A 21396-nucleotide genomic window follows, 5' to 3' on the forward strand; every position below is an offset into this window, starting at 1 on the left:
GCTGCTTAATGGTTTATTTTCCTTTTGCAGTCTTCACAGCTTTCATTATGTAACATCCCAATGAAGAACTCTTCCGGCACAATTTTCTTCTTATTTACAAGATGTAATATTGCCATTTTATAACCTAAGTGAGGAGTTGAATGGTCAAAGATTAACATGAGCAGCTGTTAGGAAGCTGTGGATTAAAGTGTCCATATTTGACTTTGGGAAGTTGCTGCAACAGGTCTTAAAGGAACACAATATATTGCAAACCTTTGCTTTGCTGTTGCTTATTAATTGGAGTGGTAATGATTAGAGGAGGAAACCAACTATGTTGTGCACTGCATTTTCAGGAGCTTTCTCTCAAGTGATAGTGGCCAAAGGGAGCATCTGCTTGGAAGTATGATGCACCTTTTAAGAAACATCGCCAAATCACTGCTCTGAAGAGGCAGAGGCAATGTTTCATGAATGTTTTTAATATCTCATCATTTAGTACTGAGCCTGTTCTTGATAAATGCAGGTTCATACCTCTACTGTAAAAGTGTTTGAAAGTTTTCAATTAACAAGGACAAAAACCCCCACTTCGTCAATTCCAATTATTTGCGAATCTTTAGCAGGTGTTTAAATGGACAGTTTCTCCCTTCTAAGCAAGAAGTCTAACCAAACTTTAAATCTAGATAAAATCAGAATCTATTTTCAGCTACTTCTTAACATTTGTCACATAAATTAAATGAAATCACACCTCAGATTTCCACAAGGAGATAGTTAGGTTGCAATACACTTGTGCTTCAGGTTTTGTCCTTGCAAGTTAGCTAGATACAGTTCCACGTATCTTTTACTGAAGGTTTTGGGATCTCTGTACCTCATTCTTCATCCTTTCCGTGCGCTGCAGCATCCCTTCTGAAATGGCAGCACCAGACACGGACACGTTATTACTGCAGTAATAAGACAAGGGCAATACTCTCGCCTGGGAGTGGCAGAGGGGTACTTGATCAGAGGAGCTCCCGGTTGGCTGATTTACCCCCTCTCGGGCCACTCACCCTTTTCAGTCCTTCCAAATAACCTGTCTGGCTCACAGTCCCGAGCTGGGACCTGCTAGGGACAGGTTGTATTACTATAACTGGTACAAAGTGGCCAAGGTGCACCCCAAGCCCTGGTCAGCGGTGGTCAGATGTCTCTCATTAACACCCCCCCACCCTCAGCGTGGCAGAGGAGAAAATAAGGTGAAAAAGCTCTTGGGTGGAGATAAGGACAGGGATGTCCCTTAGCAATTACTCTCACAGGGGAAAATGAATTTAACTTCTTGACAATTAAAATAGGTTTGGATGGTGAGAAACAAAGAGGAATTAACGCCCTCACCTTCGCTCCCTGCCCTGGGCAGCCCTTTCCCGCCTCTCACCTCGCTCCCCCTCAGGGGCTCAGTCGGGCCCCCGGAACCATCTGGAACCTGCCGGAACCGCCCCTGCGCCCTCTCCTCACAGAAACCCCTCCGAGCTCCCTCTCCCTGGGGTGGGTTTGGGAGTAGCCCCGACCATCTCTGACATGGAAGATGCTGCACCAGTCACGGTGTCACCTTCAACCAAAGCAAGATGGCACCTGTGGCCGCCTTTCCCCCTCCCCTCAGCACCTGCAGGCCCAGGAGGCAAGGCCGGTTGTGCTGGTTTAACAAACGAAGGTAAGGGTTTCCCAGCTGTGGGGAGCCATTTGGGAGTGATGGTTTTGGTGCACAATGAGGTGCCCCTGGAGGGGCTGCTGGTGGCCCCGCCCAGCTCCAGGTGGTGGCTGTTACTAGTAATGAGCTGCCCCTGGGTCCAGGTGGGGGCCATTGCTGGTGATGAGCTGCCCTCAGAGCCCTTCCTTCCCCTAGTGCTGGCCAGGTGAGGGTAGGATGGGCCTCCTTTGTGCTGTGGTTTGGGGTTGCAAGCAGTGTGTGAAGCAGAGGCCTTTGTTGCCGCAAGCTCCTGGCTGAGTTACCCTGAAATGAGGAACATTAGCCCTGGTGAGCAGGGAGAGGTGAAGCAAGGCAGGAGGAGCGGTGTACCAGGATCACCCACAAAGGTAAGTCCTCTTTTATAATCCCTTAGAAGAAAAAGTTCATTGCAAACTGCATCTGTGCAATGTGTTCCCTCTCTTTGCTGTCTGTTGCATGCGTGGTGGGGTGTTCCATAGCAGAGCCCTCAGTCTGCTGTCCCGGTAGGAGATATGTTGTCCGTGTGCTGGGTTGTCCTAAAAGTCATTAGTGTCTGGCTGTATAGCTGAGTATGCCTGTATTTGGACCTCAGAAGGGTTGTAAAGCATGTTCAGTTTCTAAATGCTTGTTTTTCCTTTTTTTTAAAATGCTTCTTTGTAGTCAGACATATTTTGAATTGCATATCTAGCCTCATCCAGGTCTTTCTTTGTCAGGTGTGAGTGTAAATGTTTACATGAAATCAAATAGTCGTACCCTGAGGAGGGTCCTCTCTGCTGCTGTGTGCTCGGGTCTCCAGCCCTGGGTGCTGGATGGGCAGAGAAAGTGTGTTTCTGTGTATGATGTTGTATAGTTTTAAATTGCATTCCAATGTGCTGTGTGATGAATTCAGGGCTTGGTTTTGGGAGAGAATCATGTGTTATTGACACAGGTCAAAAGTCATCCAAATCACAGTTTAAAAATGTTTTTGTAAGAAATAGGCTTGGGGTAAGCTGTTGAATATGTGTAGTAATTTAATATCCATACAAATCTGACCTTGCATTTTTAGGCTTTATTCAGTGCTGATATTTTATGTTTGTGTGAATATATGAGCAATCAAAGGGCAGTCATGATTCAAATTAACAATTTTTTTAAACATCTGATAGAGGCTTTCCTTTCCATTTAGAGTCACTGATGTTTTTGTGTGGCATGGGAGTAAAGGCAATAGCAGATGGCGAAAATTTCCAGCAACAGGCAGTGTGACATCTAAGCAGAGCTTTCCCAACACCCCTGCTGTGGCAGCAGATGGAGAGATTGGCAAGTAGGGAGGACGTTACTTTTACAGAGCTCAGTGCTTCGAGAGATGGGCTTTGCTGTGTGAGCCGGGGTTGGCAGAGCTTGAGCGCGCTGCGGCAGCCAGGGCTGAAGGAAGAGTAGCAAATGCTAAGAAAGGGGATGCCAAAGGCACCGCAAAAATGTAGTAAACCTTCTAATGGAGTGTTGAGGTTTTCCTTGCTCTTGACCTTCTATGACTTTTTCCAAGGCAAAATGTCAGAATTGCGGCTTTCCATCGGCCTGTGCGCGCGCAGATGCACACGCACAGAGAAAGGCATTTCAGCATTTTGTAAACCTCTCCACAATATTCAGAAACTTTGAAACCTTTCTGTTGTTTCTGGGGCAAATAAAACTTAAAAGTCTGAGCGTATAATTCAGCAAGTACAGATAACAGCAATTATCAGAAGTGTTTAAAAATAATGTCTAATAGTGCTAGAAAATAAAACCACCTTTCTTCTGCTGCAACTTGGATTTTTTTCGGAGCTGGTAGAAAAATAATTTTATGAAAGCTTCTGGGTTAGTTTTTATTTTATATCATGCATTATCCTACTGCATCATGTTTTCTTGAAACCTGTTTTCACTCAACCCATCCAAAACGATAAAACTTTACTATCTCTTTATAAGCAATCTCTGTAGAACTGATATTTGAAACTGCAGTTCCTGCTGACAGATCAGTATGTGAAAATCTTCACTTTTTGGGCTTGTGTTTGACTAGATTATTATTGTTAGGGGCTTAGACATTATATCCTGATCTAGTTACAGATGTCGCTGCTTGTTGCTGTGGGATTGGATTTAGGTTTTAAACTGAAAGAGGGGAGATTTAGATTACATATCAGGAAGAAATTCTTTGCTGTGAGGGTGGTGAGGCACTGGAACAGGTTGCCCAGAGAAGCTGTGGATGCTCCATCCCTGGAAATGTTCAAGGCCAGGCTGGATGGGGCTTTGAGCAACCTGGTCTGGTGGGAGGTGTCCCTGCCCATGGCAGGGGGGTTAGAACTTGATCATCTTTAAGGTCCCTTCCAACCCAAACCGTCCTATGATTTGCTGTCAGCTTGTGGAAATAAGAAGTGCTTCTTCAGGTAGCAATGGGGCTGGCACATCGAACAGACATGAATCTCATAATGCAGCTGTAGAGAACTTTGCTGGGACTTCACGGTTGCTCTGATATAGTGCAATGACAGGTGCACATCCACTGTGCTGTTAGACTGCTACAGAGTTTCTGGTGTCAAAGGGGAGCACAAGGATGGTTGCAGCTCAAATTTAGGTTCAGAAGCCATAAAAGAAACCTCCCTGTGAGTGTCACTGATTAATTATTGAAGTGAAAGATTTTTCTTCCTTTGCGTGTGAAGTTACAGAAGGTTAAAATTGCACTCAGTGGGTTGTTAGCACAATATGCTTGTATCTAGCTGAAGCTTTGTCTGAGGACAGTGACCTGTGAATTGTATTTTTAAATCTGCCACTGAGCTTTGAGGTGCCCAGAGGCGCCGTCTGGATTTGTCAGGAGCTGTGAAGCAGCTGTATTTCATAAGAGTCTGGAAACTTGCCGGTAATAGCCTCACAAAACAACATCGTTCTGGCTGAAATGATAAACTTCATTAGGTCAATATAGCTGCACATACTAAGGAATTTAAAACATACTTTTACAAGAATACATAAAAACATCACATGCTTATAAGCCTTATAACTAGCGAAGTCTGAGGAAAATTACCTAGTGCTTATTAAACTTTCTGCCATCCCTCTGAATTCTGTAGTCAATAACACTGACATACTTTGGCTATTGCTCACTTTCTTCTTTTCAGTTAAAAAGTAAGAAACATAAACATTTTTGTAGTTCAGACATTTCAATACTAAATAAATCCCTATTCTGTTTGGCTGGTGGAACTGCAGTACCTTCTCCTTCATTATTTTTTTGTATTTTAGCATACCATTTATATAACTTCAGGAAGACAGGTACAAGACTTGAGGTTAGAGAGCCAATGATCAATGTTTTATGTCTGTGAATGTTGTATTCTATTCTAAATAACTTTACCTTTTGGGAAGCTTTTTGAGAAGTTACAGGGAGTTAGTTTGTGGTGGTGATCGTGTTCTGAGGATATTTATCCCTACTCTTTTCGGCAGTTAATACTGAACCAAATGTAGTACTGGAAGTGGGAGATTTAGTGCATCTCCTGTTGTTTGCACAAAAGCCTAAAGGCGATTAAGTGTTTTGGCAAAATCTGATTGCAAGCGTTAAAGTAAGCATGTGTGGGGTTTTCTTTTAAACCATAGAAAGGTATTTTTTGCATGCACCTGTGAATGTGGGATTTTAATGTATGTTTCTAAAACATACTGCTTTTTTGTGTTGTTTAAAATTGAGAAATTAGCCGAGGGTTCATCTTTAGAGGTCCTGAAGTTGTAGAGAGGAAGACCTTCCTGGTAATAAATGAGAAATATTTTTGTTCCCCAAGCGATGGAAAGAGGAGAGGTAAATCTTTCATAACCGCAGTGTGCTGCTCAAGTCCTGCAGCTGTGTGTACTGAAAGTGACTTTGTAAAGCCCTGCTTGGTCAAAGCAGACAATGGCATACTTGGGAATGGTTGCACTGGAGTAGGTCAAGGTCTGTCTGGTCCAGGACTGTGCTGCCAAGAGCCATGAATATTCCCTAGGATTTTCATTTGGACTCCAGGAGATTGCTCAGAGGCTTCCACACAACAGGATCAGCTTTCATTTTGCTAGTTATGTTAAGAGCATGGAAAAAACAAACCAAAACATCTAGAAAATTAAATGTTGGACCTTTTTTCTGAGTGTGTGTGAGGAGCACGCAGCCCGGGTGTGCGCCTGGGGCAGCCCAGCCCTTTCTGGGGTGTCCCTCCCTCTCTGCCTGCTTTGCAGGTAGGGGCAAATTTCCCTTGTTGCTGCAACCTTGACCTAGTTTCTTCAGGCTAACTGATGACTTTTTGGCATTTTTGGGTTTGTGGTTGGGGTTTTGGGGTTTTTCCATGTTTAAAAGTTAACCTTATTTATTGCCCGAGTAGAATACATACATGGATAAAAGTGGTAGTTGTTCGCCAGCAAGGTTGTTCACATGTTCCTATGTTGTCCACATGGTAAAAAAGGAGTGAAACAAACTCTGCCATGGCTTCAGGCCAGGTTCATTCCTTGGTTATACAGGTTGCAACACTCTCCCCATGAGTGATGCTCTCATGGTACAGTGCTGGGAAAACATTCTCTTTTTTTACAAGAAAAATTTTGTTTTTGTTATTAAACTCTACAAGTTTCCTTTCAAGTTCTCCAAGAAATCTCCAGAGTTTCCCCTTCCCAACCAACACTGTCCTTGATTTGCAGTTGACCCCTGTGGGATGAAGTCATCAGGAGAAAGTTCTTGTTTTCCTGTATCTGTTTTCCTACACAGCCTTGTTGCTTTATTAATTTCACCAGAGCAGGCATGTGTTTTAAGTCTGATGACTTGTATTACGTTAGGAAATCCTCCCACAGCACAGACCTTTCTAAACATTGTTTGTTGACTTACGGGAACAAGATCATTCCTGTTGCTCCATTCTGGCCTTCGGAAACGGGCTGACATTTGTGTGTGGCAGCCACATGCTCTGGGAGATGGGGACAGCTCAGTCACCTTCCTGTTTGTAGAGCAAAATGAGCAACAACAACAAAACAAAAAAAGCTGTTGTTTGAGGGGCCTTTCTGTCTTAAAATGCATGGCAAGACAGCTTTGAAGAGGTATCACTTCTATTAAAAGGCTCCTGAGAGCCTCACACGCAAGCGTTTAGGGGGTAGGCGTATGTCTCTGTCTGTCAGCCTGCCCGAAAGAATCGGGGCAGGAGCGTCTGATTGAAAAAGAAACAGGCACTGACTTCCTCTCCTCCTAATCCCCATCCGCCAAAAAAAGAAGTGAAGAACTTGGTGGGGAGGGAATATTTGGCATCTCCCTGAGGAATGCAATAGTCCCAAACGTGGTGTGAGAGCACTTCATGATCACACACTGGCACTCGCTCCCCACGGCTGCTGCCAGTTTCCCTCCCACGCGTGCTTAGTCTCGGAGGTAATGTGAGTCTGGATGCTGGACAGTTAATCAACTGCAGGGAAATTAACGTTTTGGAGACTGTTCTTCTGTTGCGAGGTGCTTGCTGTTTAATAAAGCGCAGCATGCTGTCACATATCGCATACTTACACGACCCTGCTGGCCGCCGGCTCTGTTGGCTTTTGGTTTTGGCTGGGGTTTAGCATTTCTTGGTGTTGAATTTCTCTCTTCTGTTGCCATTGCTGAGAGGAGGATGGGCTGCGCTGTGCTGGGGAAGGCAGCTGAAGTCTGGCCCTTGCTGCCCTGTGTTTTCTTCAGGGCTGCACATCCTCAGGAGAGTGGTGTCCCATTGTCCCTGGGTGCCTGCATGCAACTGGGAGAACCACTCACAATGTGGAAATTGGATTTTGAACAGTCCTTGTGAGACTATTATGGGGAGAGAATGATGAAGGGGAGGTGAAGGGCCATCTACTAGGGAGTGCACAAGTGTGCAGGGTAATTTTTGCGCAAATGAGAAGTTGTGCAGCTTTTTGTTAATGAAGGGTATGAAACTGCAGGTGTGGAGCCAAGATTCCCTAATATGGCAGATGTCTTTGCCCTTGGGGACAAGAATCCTTGCACAGTGTGGGGAGGCTTTCCAGAAAGAACCTGACAGCAGTGGCAGGGTTGTTCCCATGAGGGCAGAGCTATGGGACAAACACAGGCCAACTGTGGAGAGGAGAGGAGGTCCAGCAAATCCAGCACTTCAGGTTGTTTTTGTCTGACAGCAGTCAGGACCCTGGCACATGAAAGCCAACCCATCCCTAAAAAAACCCCTTGAAGTAATTCTTTTGCTATGATGAAATATATGAAAAATATTTGCTATGAAAAATAACTCTATTGGGATGTACATGAAGTCTTTTGCTATTTCCTGCCTAGAGTCTGGGTAACGGTAGTGTGGTCGCCTTCCAGTGAGGGTGATTTAGGGAGTGGGTGTAAGTGATGTATGTAAATCCCACGTCAGCAGTATGTGCCTGTGGTGTTGCCCAACGTGGCCCAACACACAGCCCCTGTGCTCTGGCCAAGCTTATGTGTTTTGCTCTGGAAGGGGCTTAGTTTGCCCCATCCCGCTGGCCAATAAGTGTGTACTACTGCTGTTTGGTTTTTTTTTTTTTTGAGTTTTAGCTTTGGTTAATTTTTATCATTTAAATAAATGCATGGAAAGTGATAAAGAATAATGTGTGCCCTGTCCAAAAGAGACTGCAAACAGTATACCCTGACTACTAAGAAGGATTTTTCATGTTGGCTTTGCTCAGATAGATAGAAATCTCTGTTATTTTACCTTTTTCTAAGTCATGTAAATACACTATTTTCCAGCTTGTGACATTTGAAAAATGTAACAGTAATCTTGTTTGCTCATTTGCAGTTTCTTACAGGGCTTGGCAGCTCTGCTGGCCTTCCTTCTCTTGGGCACCAATCTCTGTCTTGCTAAAACACCCTCAGATTCAGCACTGGAAATGTAATGGACTGAAGTTGCTCTCATGAACAGGGCTTTGGGTTAGGTTGTTGGTTTTTTTCCTGGTATATGGAGGGATTTTAAGAACAGAAGGAAAAAATAGTCACGTAGCATATAATTTCTTTGGCCTTCACCTTCAGAAAAGTCCTTTTTGCACACACTGGGAGAATGGCTGGAGAAGCTCTTGCCAGCCCAAAAATCAGTTTGGTGCCGAGCAGTTGGGACGGCGCAGGCAGCACGTTGTGCTCGGGGGTTACGCTCACAGACCAGAAAATGAAGCCGCAGCTCAGGAAACAGCAGAGGCATGTGGCTGGAAGAGGCATGCAATTTTAGGCTTGTCCAGAAACAACTGAGGTAAGGTTTTAGAGGGATAATTTTGTGAAAGGAAATTGCTCTCCTCCCACCCGTTGCACACAGGCAGGCAGATGCAGGGAGGGGTGGCCAGGCAGAGGAGGGGGGGGGTGTTTTGTACTGACACGGCAACAGCGTTGTCTGGAGAGCAGCAGAGACTTTGTCACTGTTTCAAAATAAACAGATGACTTTGGACACAGGAGAAAATACAGCAGCTCTTCAAGAAGATGTTGACCACTGCCATCAACAGAGCTGTGCTTTCTCACCGCAGGAAGAGCAAAACTTTGCCCCATCTTTAAACGAGAACTATAAAGAGAAACTCTGTTTTCTGGCATTGGTCTGCTGGCCAGACAAGAGAAGAGCCCCCGGGGTCCCAGCTACTGCCCACCTGGGTCTGTTTGGCCACTGGGGGCCACTTGCCTTCCTAGAACAAAAGCATCACAATGCTGCTGAGGAAGGACAGCAAGTGATCTCTTGCTCCTATGCTCTAGAAGAAAAATCACTATAAAGGCACTATGGTTATTTCCACTGTTAAGGAACAAATGGAAAATATCAGCATGGGAAAAATTTTAATTGTTAGGGTGTTAACCTTTCCTCACCAATGAAACTGGTCCCAGCATGCGTCGGCTCTTGTTAGGGAGCCAAACACAGTCCCAATTCAATTTATGCTCCAATGCTTTATTTTATTAGGTACTTTTATATCTTAATACTTGTCTTAGGAGCCTCTCTAAAGTTCTGTCAGTAAAGTATACGCTGTTGTAGCCAGCTGAGAGGTGCAGGATCTTGAGTGTGTTCCCATAAGCTCATCGGGGCTGCTCCTTCCTTGGGAAAATGCTCCATTATGCTCTTTCTCAGCAGCGCTGGTCTGTGATGCCTGCTCTGCTTGTGGGTGCTGAGATTTGTGGATGTTTGGCCTCTCTCAAAGCAAGGCTCCTCACTGAGCCTGCCTGCTGCTCTGCTTATTGAAAAAATGCTAATTTTGCAGTGTGGCTCCCCTGTGCTCGAACTCTCCATCAGACCAGGACTGGTCAGGGTCTGTTAGACTATTGATTTTTATTTTTTTAATTAATTTTCCATTGTAAGGCTGCAGGCACAGAATTGCTTGGTATTGATTTCTGGCAGCATGGCAAAGGGTGCGCAAGGCGTAGTGTTTGCAGGGCCAGCCCATCCGTGAAGGAGAGCTGAGCCCCCGCGCTGCAGAAATGCACATTTGTGTCCCCCAAGGCCTAAAAAAAAGCACAGGGGCAGAGGGCTGATGCAAAAGGGGAAGGGCAGCTGATAAAAACACGCACCTGGGTTTATCAGCAGGGCTGTGTTAGGCTCTGACTGCATAAGCTTGGAATTTTCAGGATCTGAGAAAACCTACACCATTTCTTAATCTGCTCCAAGGAAAATGCTTTGCTGCTCCCAGTGCACAATAGGGGCTGGGTTTGTTCAGGACCTAAATAAAGACAAAGCAGAAGTGCATTGTTCTGCATATCATAAAGCACAACATTTCCAAAAGATTTGACCCCAAATTGTTTGGTTCATGCAAGAGTCTGTTCCACTTTGACCATTATAATCCCATCTAGCTAAAACTGCAATTGCTCTTACGGTATTTGTCTGCCTGAATAATTTTTAATGGGTTTAGGACTTCAGTAACTAGGACTGATGCTCAGACTGCAGTGCTGTGTGCTCCTGCTGTCCGCATTTGAGTTGGAGGTAACTACAGCTTTGCAAAGCATTTGATCTAGATCTGGACATGAAATTTAGCATTTCAGAGTTTTTGCAGCCTATCAGGATAAGTAGAGCACAAAATTGATGCAGAATTTTAAGTGACCCAGAGTTGAGAAAATCCAGGATTTCAGTCCCGTGGGCTCTCTGAAACATTTTCAGCTCCAGCTGCATCCCAGGCTGTAAATGGAAGTTGCAAGTCATGGATAGTGCAACAGCATGGGCCATGACCGTAACTACAGGCTTTTTAGCTTACAGCAAGTAACAGAGGTGCAGGCAAGAGCTTGCCAGTGGCTTTTGTGTCCCCAGTAAATGCAAAGTTTTGATCCCAGAATGATGTTGTGGTAAAGCGAAGAAAGACAGGACTTTCCCCACTGCTTTCCCCTCCTCCTTTCCTTACACCCCTCCTGTATGGTGTCATACCTGGTGTTTTGCAGAATTAGAAGGCAGAGCTTTTGTTACAGGACCTTTGTGCTTCGTTAAGGCACAGAGGCTGCTGGGGACCATGTGCTGCTGTTTACCTGGGAGCAGGGCAAATCCTCCAGGGCTCTTTAAATCCCGTGGTGCAATGGGTCTCTTTCCAGCATTTACAGCTTGAAGAAAGATCAAAAAGCAGGACCTATTCAAGCATGCATTTGAGCTCTTTCAGCAAAAGTCAAATGTGTGCTTCCTTCCTTATTGCATCTTTATTACAACAGTTCAGGATCCCCAGACAATAAAAGTCAAATTAATTCACCAAGTCCCAGGGAACACCAATATATAATATATATTGAATATATAATATATAAAACCCCCACCTTGTTACTTTTAATATATCTCATATGCCACTTAAACCAGTGTATTCCCTGCCTTCGTGGTGGCCTTCTTACAACCTGAATTTGCCAGAAAATAAACAAGGCAAACTGTCTGACTGACTAATGGCTGTAGGATGGGTTTTTTACCTGTAAGCAGGAAAGCAGAAAAAAAAATAAAAATCTGTTCTCAGTTCCTCTACTTAGGTGTGAAACTTGCCAGACAGCTTTCAAACCACGTAAGTGCTTAATTCGCAGGAAAAAGTGGGATTTGTCTCTACAGTAATGAACTCACTTTTTTAGAAGATGTTGGTGCTATAAGAGGGTTTTCTCATCAAAGCGAGCATTTCCATTGATTTATCACAAAGTAACTTAAGAGGCAACAGAATGAAGTTTAATGTATTAAATTGATGCATTTAATAAGCTAGCTAAAGTCTTTAAACTTAAATCACAGAATCACAGAATATTCATGGTTGGAAGGGACTTTTGAGAAAATCAAGTCCAACCACAAAAAAAAAAGCAAACAAAACCTGAAACAAGCCACCACCCCGCAAATCCAAGAGTGTCTTCAGCACGTTTATTCAGCACATTTGGCAAATGACAGCTTGACTAAACCATTGATATGAAATTTCAGCAACCCTGTGTGTTACTGCTCTTTACAAAATTATTTTGAACTAATAGACATTGCAGAACCATGACTGGTCACTTGTGTTGTGGTTTTTTTGTTTTTTTTATTTTAATGGAGACTTCTCAAATTAGCATGCATGCACACTTAGATGTTGTTTTGAAGTTAAAATGAAACAAAACTTGGGAACTGGGCATGTAGAAGCTTTTCTCTGCTTAAAATCTCTACCAAATGTCTCTTCACTAGTTTCTGGGAATGGGCTCTTACTGGACAGAGTTTTGTCTGAGGAGCAGTATCATCAAAATATTTGCATTTGCATTTCAATCTGAGGCACTTGGATAAATAGCAGCTTGATTAACTATAAATGCTTGTTCCTTGCACAACTAGGGACTGCAAAGACACAATAAGTTTCGAAAGGGTTTTCTGATTTATAGAGTAAGGATGTGAGAAACTTAAATCTTGTTTGGCAGACCCTGTTGGAGTTGCACTAGCTGCAGGTGTGCCTGTGCTTTCTGCTCCAGCCCTGAGCAGTGGCAGCTCCTGAGCAGAGAGGCATTTACTAGCTGCTAAATTGGCTTGCTTAGAAAGCAAACATGCTTTGGAGGACCTGCATCCATCGAGACATCACCATAATGGTATCCCTGGGCATGAGTCAGTGTAAGCCATGGTGCAGGACCGAGTCCTTAGAGGCATCTTTCAACCCATTGTTGAGAGCAACAGTGGTGGTGTTCGTGAAGCCTCGGAGCAGCTCTGAGGTTTGAGATCTCTGCTTGCTTGAGATTTTTGTGAATTGCATACTGCAGTAATAAAGTAATCTCACAGCTTCTAAAAATATTTACTCTCAACAATGAAACAAAGAAACAAAACAAAAAAAAACCAAAACAACAACTCTGTAAATAAAAACTAAATATGAATATCGTACAAGCTCTTTTTCACACACAAAAAAGTTTCTTGTCCATTTGGTTTTTATCTAGTTTTCCCCATATGCTGAGAAGATTTCATGGACCTGAAGCCACTTTCCTGCATGCACTAGGAAGAAATTATATCCCTAGGACAAGGAATGCACTATTTACAGATGTCTTAATAGCAGTTGTTTTTGTGTTCTGATGAAAGTCCTTTATATATATATATATGCAAAGCACGTTAACAAAATTTTTTTTGAACACTTTCAAGTGTTCTGGTGTACATACAGTATTTAAAGCCTCAGTGAAATTAATCATGTGATCAAGGCCAAGCTCGCCAAGGTACAATTCCCTCAGCGGAGGGAGTTGATGGCTGTAGCCTTGGTGGCTGCTATGTCCCCAGTGGAGGTGGCAGGGAGGCCGTGGCTGCCAGGAGGAGCTGCTTTGCCTTTCTCCTCCTCGCTGGCCAGGGCTATTGAGGAAAACCCTCCCAGGGGGGGTGAATTTGGCTTTTGTGATCATTCCCTTAGGCAGCTGGGGGATCTAGGCAGTTTTGTGGCCCAGTCGGTTTCTTTTTCAACTGCAAAGTGAAAAAATCCTGCTATAACGCTTGCACAGAGCAGAAGTGCTGCCTTTTACAGAAAGGCCCTTTCCTTGAAATATGGAAACCAGCCCAAAGTCCCAGATCCAAAGAGTTTGAACTCTGTGGGTATGGCACAGCACTGCTCTGGTTGGGTTGCTGTGAGCCCAAAACAGAAATTCTGCAACTCTGATAGGCAACCTGTTCTCATGGACTCACCATTCCCTCTCCAGCTCAGGCACTGACTCAGCTTTAGATCAACAGTAAACCAGTCTCCAGATTTTGGGGACTGGTACTAATCTCTGAGTTCACCCATTTGTTCTCTAATTATATGCCTTTTGGGCTGCAGAGTGTGTTTTTTGACAGACAGCCGAATATTGGCAACCTAACTGCTGACTGTGAGGTTGGTGACAGCTGCACGGGCTCAGACTCATAAATCCATTTTTCAGAGAGATGTATGTACTAGAGAAGGTGTTAGATATTGGATACACAAATCAGTAAAATTCAGCAATGTTAGCTGGTGACCTTGGATACCCAAATCATCAAAATAAGGCATCAGTAGTCGCCCTGTTTCTGAGTTACTTGGTTACAGCATCACCCTGCGCATGGGGATGTGATCTGCTCTCTGCTGTCACAGCCAGATTGTCTTTGCTGTCACTGTTTTTGAAGATTGACAGAGTACCAGTTAGAATGCCTGTTTTCCAGACACATTGGTGCAGGCAGTGTCCTACACCACTTTTGCTTCATTAGCTGTGCCATCTTGAGGTCTCCCTCATTTTCTGCAGTTCCCTGGTATTTAGTGCTGTCTGTATTCAAAAACAGAAGCTTCTCCCCACTTGTGTTTTCAGGTCCCTTATGCTGAGTCAGAAGGACCTAACTTTGCTCTGGTAGATGCTAGGAAGACTCTGGTTTACAATGATACTTTTTTTCTGAAGCTCTGTGGCCTGCTTTGTATCAATTTAACTGCATTTCAGAGCAAGCCAATTTAATTAATGGTTTCCCTCAGGATATCAAACAGCAGTATATCACATTTCTTACTGAAATCCATAAACATTAAATTGTCTGCTATTCATTTTTAGTCTTTAAGATTTTTCGCTTTCTTTTAAAAAAAAAATTTCAATCAAGCTTGTTTAGCAATATTTTCCTTTAATGAACATATGTTGTTTGATCGTCAAGATATGAGTTGCTTTGACCTTGTTTTCAATTAGCATTTCATGCTCAGTAATGAAGAAGATACAACATCATCTGTTGAAAATCCACTTTTTGTGCAAGACTTTGGAACTTTTAATTCCAAATTGCCAAACAATCAGTTTTCCTTCCTCACAGACAACCCTCTGTGTCAAGGAGCCTACTATGCAGAGAAAGGTTACCCTCAGACTCCTTAAAAATAATGATTTAACGCTAAAAAATACTCTGCTCCGATTTTCCTCTGTGCTGTTGCTATGCCAGCAGTTTCCTAGATCAGAAAGGCTTCGTGTGTTCGTTCTTTGTTTTGTTTTTTTTTAACATCACAGTTATGAAAGCATCTGAGGGTCTGATTGTGTTTCCATTTCAATCTGTAAAAATTGTGCTGCTGAGGTGGAGGTGAGATTGGCTCCGGAGCACAGGGGAGGAGAGAGGGAAGGGCTGGGGGTGTGGGTCGTGTTGATGGCTGCAGTGTTGTGCTGAGGGTGCTCCTGCAGAGGCACGTAAGATGTGGCCAACTGCAAAGTCAAGGCTATGAAGTGAGGGGGGATGCCTAGTAGAAAAGGTAGCACTTGGATGCAGAGTTTAGGTTTCTTAGGGAGTGGGATGGCTTCTGGAGTAAGTGTACACAAGAGAGATGGGTTTTACCTGAGCCAAGCCTGGTTTATGCTTTTTATTTATTATTTTTTTTTCCCAAACTGGAAAAGCTGTTGTGCATGGAAGAGTGCACAAATCTGGGTGACACATCACAAGCAGATGAAATAATGAAAATGCTGTAATCCAGGAATAAAAATGATAGAGTGTAATAAAATTTGAGAAGGAATAACAAAGAATGTTACAAGTAAATAGTCCTTGATAATCACAGCACAAAAACACAGACAAGAAACAAATGTAGAAGCATCTTACAAATGCTGCAAATCTAAACAAAACAAAACAAAAAACCTCAAAGCAACAAAACCACAACCAAACTGCAGTGCATGAAAAGAAATGGCTGGTTTAAATCAGAATATAGATATAAAAGATAAGCCAAAATCTTGGTAGAAGTGAAATGCTGTAATAAAAAGAAACAAATCATACAGGCATGACAGCTCCCACCATGAGAACTCACATTTAGCAGTCAGTCAGGTTTTTTAAGATGCTGTCAAGAACAAAACAACCTACTTCATAGATTGCCTTTGGGTATGTAGAAAAGTTGTTATAAGTGCTTCAGCATGTGTACCTATAAATACTAAGCTGTTGTGGGATAAGAAAGATATTTTTTTTTTATGGATTAATAAACATAAATAGATGAAGTGGAAAAAAGAGAGGGAGAAATGGCCAGTCTTCCCGTGAGAGGAAGGTTGAAAGGTCTCCACTGAGAATGCAGAGAAATTGTCTCTTCAATGAACTCATAGCAATGTGGGAAAACAGGTGACTAATCAGTGACAAAGTTAGCTGAAGGTGTCAAATCATTTGGGATGGTTCAAGCAGATGTTACTTGGTATTATTCAGGGTGGTGGGAATGGGATTCTTAAAATTCTGAGCAGCTAGATGAGAAAATGGCAGGGACTTCGTATTGATAGAAACTGAATTTCAAGTTCAATAGCAGTAAGAAGCAGCACCAGCAGTGCTAACCCAGGGAGGGGCTCCAAATGAGCTGCTGACTTTTTAGGAAACACTTGGTAAGGTCATTATGGAAACTTATCTGAAAACGTTTGCTCAGTGCCACTAATGAGTATATCTAATGAAGTTTTCCTCTGTGATGACCAACAGGCAGGGTTTTCCTTATAAGATGTCTCTTCTTTCAAGTAAAGGATCCTCCTCTTGCTGATATGTTAAGTAAATGAAGTGTGTTATCTATCCTTTTCACTTCCCAATTTAATCCTCTGGTATTTGGGAGTGTATGTGTCTGTAGATTCCTATTTTAAAGCATGCAATCTTGTTTCAGGTCCAGCCTAGTTTCTGGTGAAAAGTTTTTTCTCTGAATTTTCTCAAAAGCTTTCTGTCTGTATTTTCTTTTAATCAGTTTGTATAGTTTTCTTAATGTTAGAAACATTTGCTTCCTCTGCACCAGGGATTTTCTTAATTCAATGGAGATCTAGCACTGGTTAGGATTTTATACAGTTGAGGTTATCCTTAGCATGTAAACTTGGTGGTATTTGTAGATTTTCTTGAAAGAATTTGTCTTTTTGTTTTATAGGCACTAGTTATCTATAGTAGATATTCACAGCTTCTTCTGTTTGCTCAGTTTTTTCTTGATATTAGTAGGCTTGGATGCCATTTGAGAATTATATCGGAAACAGTTATTTAATAAGAACAGTAAACTGATTTCATAAAAGTTTAATTTCTGAAGGATTAGGTCTTTATGAGCTTTCACTTAGAGGTTGACTGCATGGTGTTTAAAATAAACTCCTCTTAAATAATTGGAAAAGAACCTTTTGGTATAAAAGCCTCTTGAAATCTCCCTTGTGACTTTCACCTTTTATTTAATTAAAATAAAAAAAAAAAAAATCATTTTTTCAGCATTATTACATGGCAATGAATATTTAAATTATGTTTGGATTACTGACCAGAGCAGAAGCTACTGCAGAAGATTCTCTGGCATTCACTGACTTGAGAATCGTATAGGAAAGTAATCAAAACATGGTAAGTCTCCATTGTCCTTTTCTGGATCATTATGCACAGAGCAAAATTCACTACCCCCACATTCAAGCTCGCTTTTGCTAACCCAAACTGCTGGGCGGGTGAAATTTATCTCCTCAAGGAACTGTTTTTGGGATTCATGCCCAAGAGCAGCCGACCAGGTGCCTGAGAAGTGGGGCCCACCACAGTGCACAGAGCATGAGGGAGTAGATTGTTTGCTTTATGAAATTTAAGCAGCAAAATGAACTGTAAAACAGTTTTTCATTATTGAGTGAAGGGTCTATCTGCATATAGAAGTATTCATATTCAAACGTATTTCATACAGAAATATTATAAAACATACAAGCTTTTCCTTCTTACTGCTGAGATACTCATTCAGCAGATTTGTTTCCTACAGATTTGTTCACTCCGTTGACCACACAGATGTATTTGCTATTCTGTACTGAGCTGAACCACATTAAAAAACCCTCAGAGGGTTTTTCACTGGAGTCGCTTTTCATTAATGCTTTGCTGATAATATATGCAGGAAGATGGAAAGAAATAAGTCATTTATTGTTTCATTTGAAGAAGTCACTTAGGATTAGTAAGATTATTCTTTCTTTTTTTTTCATGGAAAGGGTAATAGCTGACCTTTAAAAGAATAGGTTTATTGTTCTGACAAGATATTGAAGTCCATTTTTTAATGAAAATATTTTTTCTAAGCTTCACATTCTGAAATGGGAAAATATAAATTATTTCGTTGCACATGGTTACTTATGCTGCACTCCTGAAATCATAAACAAGAATTTAATCAAAAGAGAGATTAGCAGCTTCTTCTCTGTTCCTCTCTTCTCCCCCCCCAACCCCTCCAACTCTGGTACAGCTATGAATGCAAGCTATTTTAGAAATGAGTGTTTCTTGGTTGCATTGGAGCTCAACTAAAGCTTCAAACATAGAACACAAATACAGAATTATCGCTATATGCTAATCGCTAATTACTTAGACATAAACTGAAGAATGGTTATAACTGTCACAAATATTTTCTTTAATAGCTTTTAAAATGAACTCTTTTAGAATGTATAAATACTTCTGAGAATCACATTGGTTCAGTTGAATTATAGACAAGTCTTGAGAAAGATAAGCTCAGTACTCTGCAGCAATTTATTTTCTTTTTGAGGAGTATCCTCCATTAAGTGAGAGCTAACCTGAGCTGATACCCATTTTCCCTTTCCCCATCACTTAAATGGGACAATTAATGTAATGCCTTGCTTTCAAGTAGGATCAATTCATAGGATCTTAAATAGGATCAAGTAGGACCAGTGCACCTTCCTCCATATATCCAAATATTGCCCCCATTGCCCACTGGCTCCAGAAAACATAGCAGGGCAAGAAAATGCCTTTCCCCACACATTTGTTACACAAACAACACAGGCACTTGTAAGTGCTGGGTCTTTAACCCCATTGTGAAGACCCGTGTTGTGTCAAGCCCAGGGGAGCGACGTGCTTCCCCACCTTGGCCTGTGTTTCTCACCTTCTTCCTCTCTGTGCTGTGTGCTGCCAGCTCCTGAATTGCAGTTCTTTAAGAGAAAACAGCAGTCTCTGCAAGGGGATGATGATTGGCAATAAAATTGTTCCTTGGAAGAAGCAGTTGGACATGACCAGAAATGGCTCCAGCATCAGAGGAAGCATCCTGCCACATCCTCCCAAAGATTTGAAAAAAAGGAGAATAAATGCCTTAGAAGAAATATAAAATTGTGTGTAACAAATCCCACCCTCATCATGCTGCTCGTGGAGGCAGTGACTGCCCTGTCTCCCTCCCAGTTCTCTTTCCCCATTCATGCCTTCAGGTTCTTGCACAGAAGTTTTCAGAACCGCTGCAGTACAGCTGTGGAGCTCCCTACAGACTGAGAAAGCTCCCTTTTCTCCTCAACTTTGCCCCTCCCAAACTTTGGTGACCTAATGGGAGCTATTTCTTATTTCCATTGGTGTAAAATAAAGGGCTCAGCAACAAAAATAATCATTTTAGCCTCAAAAAAAAAGGCTTATAGTGAACCACTATGTACTTACTACCTCTGGACTCCATTGATCTGCAGAAAGAGCAAAGATGAGCCTGGGGGCAGTGGGAAAAGCATGACAAGAAAATATTTTATTTCCTGAATGCTCCTTCACCCCAGTGTCGATACAACATTGGTCCTCTGCTGTCTCTGTGGTCTGTGACTTTTGACTCCATGTTTTTTAGTGCACAGCAGTCTTGCAAAGAGGGCACGTGGTCTCTCTCTGTGCCTGCAAAGTACCTAATGCGTTTGAGGCAGTAGGCTATCAAATAAGTAAGAGTTTTATCTGTCTGGAGACCTGCACAGCCCGTTTCATTTCGGGCTCCTACTTAACCTATCTTTTGTTTGTTTTACCTACCCAGAGAGGAGACCAACCCCACCATTTCTCCGGCGCCACCCTGATACCCATTTTCCCTTTCCCCATCACTTAAATGGGACAATTAATGTAATGCCTTGCTTTCAAGTAGGATCAATTCATAGGATCTTAAATAGGATCAAGTAGGACCAGTGCACCTTCCTCCATATATCCAAATATTGCCCCCATTGCCCACTGGCTCCAGAAAACATAGCAGGGCAAGAAAATGCCTTTCCCCACACATTTGTTACACAAACAACACAGGCACTTGTAAGTGCTGGGTCTTTAACCCCATTGTGAAGACCCGTGTTGTGTCAAGCCCAGGGGAGCGACGTGCTTCCCCACCTTGGCCTGTGTTTCTCACCTTCTTCCTCTCTGTGCTGTGTGCTGCCAGCTCCTGAATTGCAGTTCTTTAAGAGAAAACAGCAGTCTCTGCAAGGGGATGATGATTGGCAATAAAATTGTTCCTTGGAAGAAGCAGTTGGACATGACCAGAAATGGCTCCAGCATCAGAGGAAGCATCCTGCCACATCCTCCCAAAGATTTGAAAAAAAGGAGAATAAATGCCTTAGAAGAAATATAAAATTGTGTGTAACAAATCCCACCCTCATCATGCTGCTCGTGGAGGCAGTGACTGCCCTGTCTCCCTCCCAGTTCTCTTTCCCCATTCATGCCTTCAGGTTCTTGCACAGAAGTTTTCAGAACCGCTGCAGTACAGCTGTGGAGCTCCCTACAGACTGAGAAAGCTCCCTTTTCTCCTCAACTTTGCCCCTCCCAAACTTTGGTGACCTAATGGGAGCTATTTCTTATTTCCATTGGTGTAAAATAAAGGGCTCAGCAACAAAAATAATCATTTTAGCCTCCAAAAAAAAGGCTTATAGTGAACCACTATGTACTTACTACCTCTGGACTCCATTGATCTGCAGAAAGAGCAAAGATGAGCCTGGGGGCAGTGGGAAAAGCATGACAAGAAAATATTTTATTTCCTGAATGCTCCTTCACCCCAGTGTCGATACAACATTGGTCCTCTGCTGTCTCTGTGGTCTGTGACTTTTGACTCCATGTTTTTTAGTGCACAGCAGTCTTGCAAAGAGGGCACGTGGTCTCTCTCTGTGCCTGCAAAGTACCTAATGCGTTTGAGGCAGTAGGCTATCAAATAAGTAAGAGTTTTATCTGTCTGGAGACCTGCACAGCCCGTTTCATTTCGGGCTCCTACTTAACCTATCTTTTGTTTGTTTTACCTACCCAGAGAGGAGACCAACCCCACCATTTCTCCGGCGCCACCCTTTCAAGTTGGCTGAACCATGTATACTTTTTAATTACATGTGTGTATATAAGTATGTATTAGTTTTGGGTAAGCTAATGCAATTGTGAGAACTTTTCAGTTTTTTTTTTTTATTGTTATTGGCAGAGTTTGAAACCATTTGAAATGCAGCCACATTGGCTCGTGCTCTGTAAGAAACAGGGGGAAGGAATCAGTGTCTGCCAAATGGAAAAGGATAAAACTGGTGTAATGATATGTTGCAATCACTCTGCAAAACCTACCACAGTAAATTACTGCAGTAACAACCTCCTTCCTGTTGCGAAAGGCTCCAGCCCAGGCTTTCTTGTGTCTCTCTTCTTGGACATCTCAGTTCTTGAGACAAAGTTACCTCTTCGACCCTTAGCACTGACTGATGGCTAAGCTTCTTGGAGGACAAACTGTAAAGCAAGGATGGAGGCCAGGAGGGGCAGGTGCCTGATCTCGGG

This window comes from Calidris pugnax, unplaced genomic scaffold (assembly GCF_001431845.1).
Source record: "Calidris pugnax isolate Ruff unplaced genomic scaffold, ASM143184v1 scaffold39, whole genome shotgun sequence".
In the NCBI taxonomy this organism is placed as follows: domain Eukaryota; kingdom Metazoa; phylum Chordata; class Aves; order Charadriiformes; family Scolopacidae; genus Calidris; species Calidris pugnax.